The sequence below is a fragment of the Brachionichthys hirsutus genome, chromosome 2 (genome assembly GCF_040956055.1).
Source record: "Brachionichthys hirsutus isolate HB-005 chromosome 2, CSIRO-AGI_Bhir_v1, whole genome shotgun sequence".
NCBI classification, from domain to species: Eukaryota; Metazoa; Chordata; class Actinopteri; order Lophiiformes; family Brachionichthyidae; genus Brachionichthys; species Brachionichthys hirsutus.
The window spans coordinates 9,020,797-9,030,591 of NC_090898.1; positions in this window are offsets into that span (position 1 = coordinate 9,020,797).

The following is a 9,795-nucleotide window of genomic DNA, read 5'->3' on the forward strand; positions in this document are numbered from 1 at the left end:
AAAGACAAAACACTTACACACAGCGATGAGGGCACTTCAGCCAGCTTCTCAGCTCATCGTACATTTAAGAGATGTTGGTCGGGATAACTCTGACCTGTGTTGGCTTCAGCGTGTGGCGCAACATGCACTCTTCAGCCTGGCCACTAGTTCATCCCAGCACGCACGTACCATGAGCTCACGCTGTCCAGAGGCATCAGATGTGTGTCCGTGTGTGTCAGCACAACACAAACCTCAGTAGAGCACCTGCTTTTTAATGTGAAAACACACAAACAGCGCAAACATAATGTGACTGAGAAAACACTGCCCGAGGAAATATCACCTGGGGATGAAGATCGTTGTGTTTAATATATTCAGTAAACACATTTACAATTGTTGGGTTTACTTATGCAACTGTGTGTGTGTGTGTGTGTGTGTGTGTGTGTGTGTGTTTGTTTCTTCAATCAATTAATAGTTCGGACAGGAAATAAAATCAAGTAAATGCGCCGTCTTTTCTGACTGAGCACCTTTCCTCTCAGCCGGGGGGGCAGCATTTCTATAGAAATAGATTTAAAATAAATAAATAAATAAATAAATAAAACACTGGATGGTGATAGAAAAACCTGCCCCAATTGTTGCCTCATGTAGCAGACGCCGCTGGACAATTTTGTCATTGCACATTTAAGTTAATCACAGTCCCATTTGAACAAAACGACTGTTCTGCTGCAATGATCTATCATTACAAGCTGCCTCTAATGCCTCGAGTGGGAAGAGATGGGCGTGCTTCTATTTGATGGCAAAAAAAAAAGAGTCCTATACTGAGTGGGCAACATCAAGAGATCAAGAGCTTTCCCGTCCAGATTAAATTGCCCACGCCTCCCACATTAGATTTGATGACTCACTATATTGTGAATTCTGGAAGCACATGTCAAGGACGCTGCTAAAACTCTAAAGTTAATAAGCAAATGTCTTCCAGGCTTACTGAGCAGGATGGAGTGTGCATGAGCTGCAACACGTAGCAGCCAAACCTGCGTGCTGGAGTGGGGCAAACACAAAACGAATGGAAGAAGGTTTGAGATTTACAGTGTAGGTCTCTAAAACACAAACTCCCTCGGCAATAATCTGACATTATATTAAGAGCGTCGATTAAAGCCGACGTAGGCTATAATAGAAAACGGTGTGGCCAGTCCAGCAGGATAACCTTTACATTAGTGACCTTTGATCCACACTGAGGGCAGGTCAAACAGCGGCCTGCGCCATTTACGTAACAACACAGTCTCTACAAGTTTACATCTGTCAGATAAATAAATATATAGTGTCATCTGTGCCTGATGCCCAGCTTGAGAAGAAGGTGATGACTCCACGGAAATGTCAGTAACGAGTAGCATCTTGCTTTTCCTCAGTAACTCTAACAGACTAATAATAATAATAATAATAATAATAATAATGCACGTGCTGTCCGGATGCAGGCAGAGCTCCGAGGCGCGTTACATAACAGGACGCTCCAGCCTGCAGGCCAAGTCGGCAGCTCCCCGCGTCCACACGCGGAGCGCCGCACACGGAGACGCAGCGCTGCGCGTCTGGGCAGCCCCGCTCCGCACGGAGGCTGCATTGAGCATTCCGCAGGAGAAAGTGCAGCAACTGTGGAGTAAAACATTCAACTTCACGCAGCGGCCGATCTGCTGGGATCATAGCGATGATGTGCGGGGCCGGCTCGCACAGCGGGGGTCTGCACACTTTGGGCCTGTCTCGCTCAATACAAACGTGTTTACGTCATCGCGTTTGGACTCCAAACAAACAAACAAACAAGCAGGACCGGTGGGGACGATCAGAATTTATTGGAATTGCCGCGCAGCACAATGCCAACAGTAAAACAAAATACGGCTTTACAAGGCTGTACGTGAATTAGCGCCCGCGCGTGAACGCGTGTTTAATAGTGTGCGTGTGTGTGTGTGTGTGCGTGCGTGCAGTCTTGCAGAACAGTTGAGGTCTCTCGCCGCCGCCGCAAGCCTCGCAGCAGAACCCCGGAGTCAGCTGGAGGCTGTTCCAGCTGCGGATCCTCTGATTGCATGTCAGCTTATCATTGCGCGCCCCCCCGCACGCAGCGCAACAGAGGTAACGTACTCACCGCTGGACATCCTCGTTACAGGAGTAACACCGCAGTGGAGCCCGGAGCGCCAGCTGAGCTCCGCGTTGCGTCTTTACGCGCCTGTCACGCGATTCTGACGCGGCTCTGTCCGTCAGAATCCGCGATATTGACCGGACAGCCTCCCTGTCGAAGGTCCAGTCCACGCTCGCCGTCTCTCTCTCTCTCTCTCTCTCTCTCTCACACGCGCACGCACACACACACGCACACACACACACAAGCTGCCTTCGTGAATGCAGGAGTCCCCCTAGAGGCTGCGTGAGAATGCCTCTGCCACGCACGGTCTCTCACGCGTTCACTGACAAGTTGTCCGTTTCCTTTCTTCTTCTTCTTCTTCTCCTCCTCTCACATCATCGCCAAAGTGATTCTGAAACATACGAATGAGAAGCAGCAGCTTTTCCACCTCAAGACAGAAAAGTAAAAAAAAAAAAGAGAGAGAGACAACCGCTGTTATCATATTGCATTGAGACAGTGACATAGCGCCTCCAAGTGGAAGAAAGTGGTAGTTACTGGGGCATCCAGGAGGAGGTGATGTCTCTTAGTTTTTTGGTTTTTGGCTCGATTTTGAGGAGGATTAAGCAAAAAAAAAAAAAAGAAGAAGAACTTTTCACAAGATTTCATTCAATATATTAACACATTGATCCAAAAATCCAACTTAAAGTCTGTATCCACCAGGTTGACCTTAAATCATTTTAACATGAGAAGGAATAGATTTAAAGGGTTCTGCCCGGTCCTGGTGGAGGCGCTCACTCTACTAAGTGCATTCTAGTTCCAACTGTAATGTTTTTAGACGTGGCCGTCTTTACACTAACTAAATTAAGCTGTGTAAAAAAAAGATCACATGATTAAATTAAATCCCCAAACTAGTAAGGCAACACTGCTGTTGACGAAGAAGAACATGTTTACTTTTAAAACTGGTACACACAAACCTGAGAACATTAAACATTTGGTTAAGGTGTTAAGGTGTTAGTCAATGCGGGGAATGTTATTGATTTAAGTTTCTTTACACTGCACAACACGGCAGCATTATTTTGCGGAATGTATTGACACACAGATAAGTACAGCTGCACAAATACAATTTAAACAATTTAATACATTTGTTGGTTCTGCAGATAGCAGAGCTCACTTCAACACAATAAAGTACATATTTAAGTGTCAAGGAAAGTATCAGGTGTGCTCTGTGATAGGAGAGTGTCAGCGAGGAGGAAGGGAAAGGTCTACAAGACGGTGGTGAGGACAGCCATGATGGACGGCTTAGAGACAGTGGTGAGGACAGCCATGGTGGACGGCTTAGACTTAGAGACAGCGGGTCTGAGGAAAAGACAGGAGGCGGAGCTAGAAGTGGAGGAGACGAAGATGCTGAGGTTTTCCTTGGGAGTGACCAGGTTGGTTAGGATTAGAAATTAAACATTTTGGAGATAAGGTCAGAGAGGACAGATTTTGATGGTTTGGACATGTCCAGAGGAGAGACAGGGACTACATCGGTAGAAGGACGCTGAGGATGGACCTGCCAGGGAACAGGGCTAGAGGACGACCCAGGAGAAGATACATGGACGTAGTGAGGGAGGACATGAGAGTGGCTGGTGTTTGGGAGGACGATGAAAAGGACAGGGTGAAGTGGAGAAGGTTGATTTGCTGTGGCAACCCCTGACAGGACAAGAGGAAAGTACAGTAGTAAGTGTCAAGGCAAATTTGTCCAGCAGTCGGCGCCATTGTTCACGACCTCGCCATCCAAATGGGAACGTTGTTCCTCAAGCTCTGCTCCTCGGATGCTGGGCCTACAATCCGCTGGAGTCATTCTGCTGCTCCTCTGAAGCCCGCATGGGAACACTTTGGCTTGCGTTTATTAATGCTCAGGATCCACGTAATAATCCATCAATAATGATCCAGAAAGTTTATATAGGGCTCAAGGACAATTGCAGTTTGGTGTCAGATTTAACTTATCTGCAAAAGTTAGTAGGTCCAAAGCAATCTGACATAGCACTATATTTTGTAAATAACTATTAAGTTAATTCTGAGAGCTCTGTCTACTTTTTTATTATCTCATTTCTGCCCGTCCCTCATTTTCACAACAAAACGCTGTTTCCAATCCAGGATAGGGTTGAAGGAAGCCTTTCTGGTCCACGACAGTGTCTTTCTGCATGTGCGGTGACTTTCTCCTGTCTTCTTGACATTGACAGTGTAAGTTTACCTGACTGGAGCGGTCGATGAAGAATGGAAGGCGCTTACGGGATGAGAAGGGGGCAAAGTGCTCGATCAGTGAAAACCGAGAAGGGACCACGTCCCATTCGTCCCTTCCTGCCTGGACTTCTTCAGCGCATGTAGTAAAGTAAAAGGACTGTCCGTTATATGAAATAACTTTCTTCTTCATGTGCAGTAGATGTGTGTTTTATATTATACAGTGAGATTATAAAAAAAGACAAGGAACCAGCTTGGACAAAAAAAATATTTCCAACAAAAAAACAAAAAAAACCACAAAATCTGCTGGACTGGTCTGTGAGAAAAGTGAGAGTCTTGCATAATTTATTAAGAAAGCTGTAATCCATCCACCCGCGTGTCCGTGCGTCTTGGCTTTATGTACAGTCATCGATCATGCTGTGAAGCCACAATCTGGAGCTGTTCCTGCGTGGACGCCGGTGGACTGAAGCGAGCGACATCCCCGTTCTCTCCGGATGTCCCGGACCAATTCCAGCGTCTTTCTGCTTCACGAGGTGGGTTCTAGACAGTTTTCCCTTGATTGTTAATGAGCGATTCAGTGTCATCCTATATTGCACGGTATTAAGCTGCAGCACTTTCTAACTGTGCGTGAACAAACAGCAAAGGTGCCGTGGAGGCAGGTCGGATTATTAAAGTTAGACAGGCTGACCCTGTACTGGGAATCATCGAAACCTCAGATCAGATTTTAGGGACAGATGAGCAGGACTGGGCTCCAGTTTAAATATTCACAAAGAGACTTTTGACCTAAACACATGCTCATTTGCGGCAACAGAAGTTTACACGTCCCTACATGTAATTATGTATTGGGTCATGACTGTGTGGTGTTTACCAAATAACAGGAGATTACCATATATGTACTGTATATATATACAGTAGTTCATTACTGTAAGACCATAACTTTGAAACACAATCCTCCTCCCAGCGTTGACAGTAGGCTGCTGTATATTTTGATATAGCAAATTGCATTAGGATCTGTGTATTCTGTATTTAATGAGAGTTATATAATGTTTATTTTCATATTGTTGGTCCTACAGCTTTCTTTGACCATCCGATGATGCTCAGCTGTTTACAGATAAATGTACTTTGCATTTTTTTTTTAAGTATTCTAACTATTTTTATATATTGTGTTCTGCCAGTTACAGCAAGACACGCTATGACTTTAATGCTGCAGATTGCAGTTCAGAGGTCACACCAGAGTTTTCCAGTGTAGAACATTCAATTTTGTGACATTGTCAAAATTTGGATCAAGCGCGTTGTTCTGCTGGAGAGCTCTGCCACGATCCAGCCTCTCCGCCCGGGTCTGCCCCAGGTCTGCCCTGCTCCTCCTGCTCCATCTCACTCCCGGAGTGGGATTTGATACCAGTGCCTGTTTTGTTTGAACAAGTCAACAATGCCATATCTTTCAATAATGTCTCTCTTATTACTCCACAAAGCCTGTTTTTGGTGTCCTTTACCGAGACACTGTGGAATCATTGGACAAACAGATTTGTTGTGTCTTCAAAAGCTACGGATCTAGATCCAGAAGAATCCACCATTACTGGAAGTGTGCTTTTTGTGAATAACTTTAAAACTAATAATGCATTGGTTTTATATAGCATTTTTCTGGACACTCAAAGACACTTTATATTGCATTATTCATTCACTCCATACTTGGTGGTCGTAAGCCACAGCTGCCCGGGGGCAGACTGACAGAAGCAAGGCTGCTCATTTGCGGCATCGGCCCTCCTTCTGAGCCTCCTGAACCGGGATGGATGTGCACCGTTCAAACCGGGATCGGGTTTAAGCTGGAACACAAGGTGTGGCTGTGTGTCTCAACACCCTCATGTAGGGTCCAAATCTCACAAAATGATTTGGCGACAGCAGACGTCACCTCCCTGCACTCAAAAATCAAACAGCAGGATACGCGGCACCTTAAAATAGCCCCTCATCCATAATGCATAAGCAGCAGCGCTGCCCATCGAGGAGCTTTATACGGGACAGACTAGCAGACGTCTGCACTCAAAGCTCGACTGCAGCTCCTGCTCTGTCTGTCTCCTGCTCATGGCAAAAGTACCGTGGAGTTTAACTTTCAAACCTTCATTCGTGCATGTTTTATTCACACCGACTGCTCAGGCAGAATTCGAATGGATGCCGCCGCCTATTCACTCGCCTTTTTTTTCCCTCCCTCGCCTCAGTGTTTCCTGCAAGCTAACTTATGGATTCTGAATCTTAACTTGCAGAATTATTCACATCCACATCTCCTGTAGATGCGTTTTCATGTTGTCGGACTTATATGTGTTTAAATACATGTTTTTGATCTCGTTCTCCCCTTTTTTCCCCAGAATGATGTGTGCACAAATTAGCGTGTAAAGCAGTCACTTCTTCCCCTGAAATATTTAGTTTAGAACAAAAACCTCCCACATCCACAGCACATCCACCCAGCTGCTGAGCAGGTGTCAGAGTCCGGCCAACCATGACATTGGCTGAACACACTGACCGAACAGAAAGCTATGCGCTGGGGACGCCTCAATATTTTGAACCAAAACTTACACAGCAGCCATGGCTGACTCCTGACTCCAAACCTTGGTACTTTGAGATGTTGAAACTCACGGCGGCTGAAATAATCAACACATAGTTGTGGATAGCTCTGTCCACTTACTCGTGTGCACCTTGGGCTGTGGATCATTTGATGCAGCCAGTTCCCAAAACCTTGGACATTTGAGTGGGGACTGCTTGTGAAAGTCTGATAAATTTGTACGACCTTGATTGTTGCTGAAATTGCTGTAAATCTCACTCTGGCATCTACAGTGATGTTCTATACTGATAGAGCCCTGAATGAAGTAAGTGCTCATGATGGAGCTTCTAATTGGATGAGCAAGATAGAGATGGAGGGAGGAGAGGAGAGCTGAAGACAGGGTGGGGAAAGGATGTTATGCAGACCAGAGTGAGCCTCACTGACGTAGCAAAGTGTTGTGTGCTGAGAATGGTGGAGAATAAGAGAGAGGGAGGGGGGGAGGGGGGGGTGTAGAGAAAGAGAGAGCGTTAGTCTGCTTACCAGCACGCTACAGTACACTTCAGTTTTACCCAAGAGAGAGAGAGAGCACACCATGCCTGACTAGCAGAGAGACGGAGAAAGAGAGTGTGCTCGCCTACCTCCGACTGAGTAAGTACGCTCTTTTCTCTTCTGTATCTAATCACTGCTGCAAATTGAATGGATATCCACAATAAACAAACAAAAAAAACAACAACAAAAAACTCTGAAAATGCCTTTTGGATTAAACCGTAGCAGATGGAGATGCGAAGCACTTTGTTTCTTTGAATGTCGAGTGAAAGTTTGACAACTGGGGTTAATGTGCATGGCAGTGAGATGTAGCAGAATGTCGGTGTGCACTGGAGGTCTCTCGTTCTCTGACCACATTTGACTTATGTCAGAACAAACCCTCAGCTATGACATTTCTGTGGACTTGCATTAAAGCAGAAAATGGCATTTAGTGCCGTTGTGTGGCAGAGGAGCAGTGGTGGGAAGCTGCAGGCGTTCCTGCTTTTCTCTGTTGGGGGGGGGGGGGGGGGGGCAGTGCATTTGGGACCGTGAGGCTTCCTGTGTAGGGTCAATTAAATACTGCATGAGACAGAGCACTAAAAGCCTGTCCCGTGAGGAGAGAAGTGCTTTGTGTATTTCAGTATATGTGCATGTGTGTGTCTGTGTGTGTGTCTGTGTGTGTGTCTGTGTGTGTGCAATGCCTTGATTAAATTTGATGAACCAGCAATGTTGAGAAGGCCAAAGATTCTAGTTCAGCATCACTTTGAGTTTCTCTTGAAAATACCGCCTTAAATGACTTTTATTTTTCTAATTGAAGATGGGAAGGAAGGAAACGCAATGCGAAGAAGCTGGTTCTCATTTCTGTGAGCGTCTTCATATTTGGCTGTTTTTTTCAAGGACATCAGGCTATTCTACCCGTTTTAAACCTCTCCAGCTTCATCTGCATTTGCACACTCGTATTACTTATTTTGAAAAGGCAGCAACTTAAAAGTTATAATCTAAAACCCCACTTTGTTTTAAATGCACGGCCGAGCTATGTGAGCATGTAGGGTGCCATTACATATTGATAATGCTGACATTTCCTCAGATAACTCAGCCCATTGGTCAAGATGCACCAATTAGGCCCAACAAAAACCTAAAGTTTCAATCAGGTCAGTTTCTAACACACATCTGATTCATGAACGCTGTAGGTTCACAGCTCTATGTGGGTTAGCTCCAGCTTCTCTGCACTCTGAAGCAGTTTGGTGAAGTCGGGCTGAGGGTATTCCTAGGGGGCGGGGGGGGGGGGTGAAACCAACAGCATGGATGAAAGCCACGTTTCTGGCCAGGCTTTCTATGTCCTGCTCTTCTTCCTCCTCTGTGTGCCAGCGTCACAGTTTTGCTGGCGACCCATCGGTGATGATTCACATCACTACATTGTCCTTGTCGCATCCCTATAACGTCCCTCTTTCTGCTGCCTCATACATCACGTCAACTTTTGTCTCTGGTTAGAAAGCGTGTAGTGTCTGTCGAAATGACTTGCAAGGGTTTATTTATAGGCTATACCAAGAGCTTGTTACGGGGGGGGGGGGGGGGGGGCAGCCTTAGGTAATACTAGAGGGTGGAGCAGCTCGGAACAGGATGGAGTACCAATCTGGACAGCTCTCTTATTGATCCACTCTACCTTATGGTTGCACTGTCAGGAGACCTTCTCTCTGGCTCTGGATTATCCACCTCTGGGTGTAATACTGCCTCAGACTCTAAGGTGCCTCTCCTCAATTAAAAAGGATGGAGATACAGGCAGCTGCAGATTCTGGCTGCGAAGCTTTTCTATGGGCGAGAGGCGGGGTATAACCTGGGAGTGTCAATCAACAGGGGTTTCGTTTAAGGACGAAATCCTTCAGCAACGTAACATAACTCTGTCGTTACGTGTAAGTGAGGAGCACCTGTACTTTTCTAGAACCAATTGAAATCTGCATGGCGGCACCAGCAGCATTACTGTAAATGCTCCGAGTTCTCACTAATCCTGTGGCTTCCCGTTCAAACAAAAGAGACGTTCTTAAAGTAGGAGAGTTATGAAGTGCAGCGGCACCTTTTATTTGGAAGCTTGAACGTCACTTGATGTCAACTCATTCTGTTGTAAAGAAGAAGATGAGAACTGCTGCGCTGGTCTTATTGTAACATGGCCTACCTTAGAACTTTGACAGTCCTCCACATGCTGACCCACTGCAAACCCCAGTCTGTGATGAGAGGAGAGGAGAGAAGAGGAGAGGAGAGGAGAGCTATATTTAGACTGCTGAAAAATAAAAGAAATACGAACAAAGAACAGATTCTGCTGTTTCGTCCTATTGTTGTTATATTGAGTGTCTCCATCCCTTTTTGTTTTTGTTCCTCTGTTCTTCACTCTTCCACCCTTTCAGGTTTGCATTTATCATTTCGTCTCCCGCTGCTCAATTTG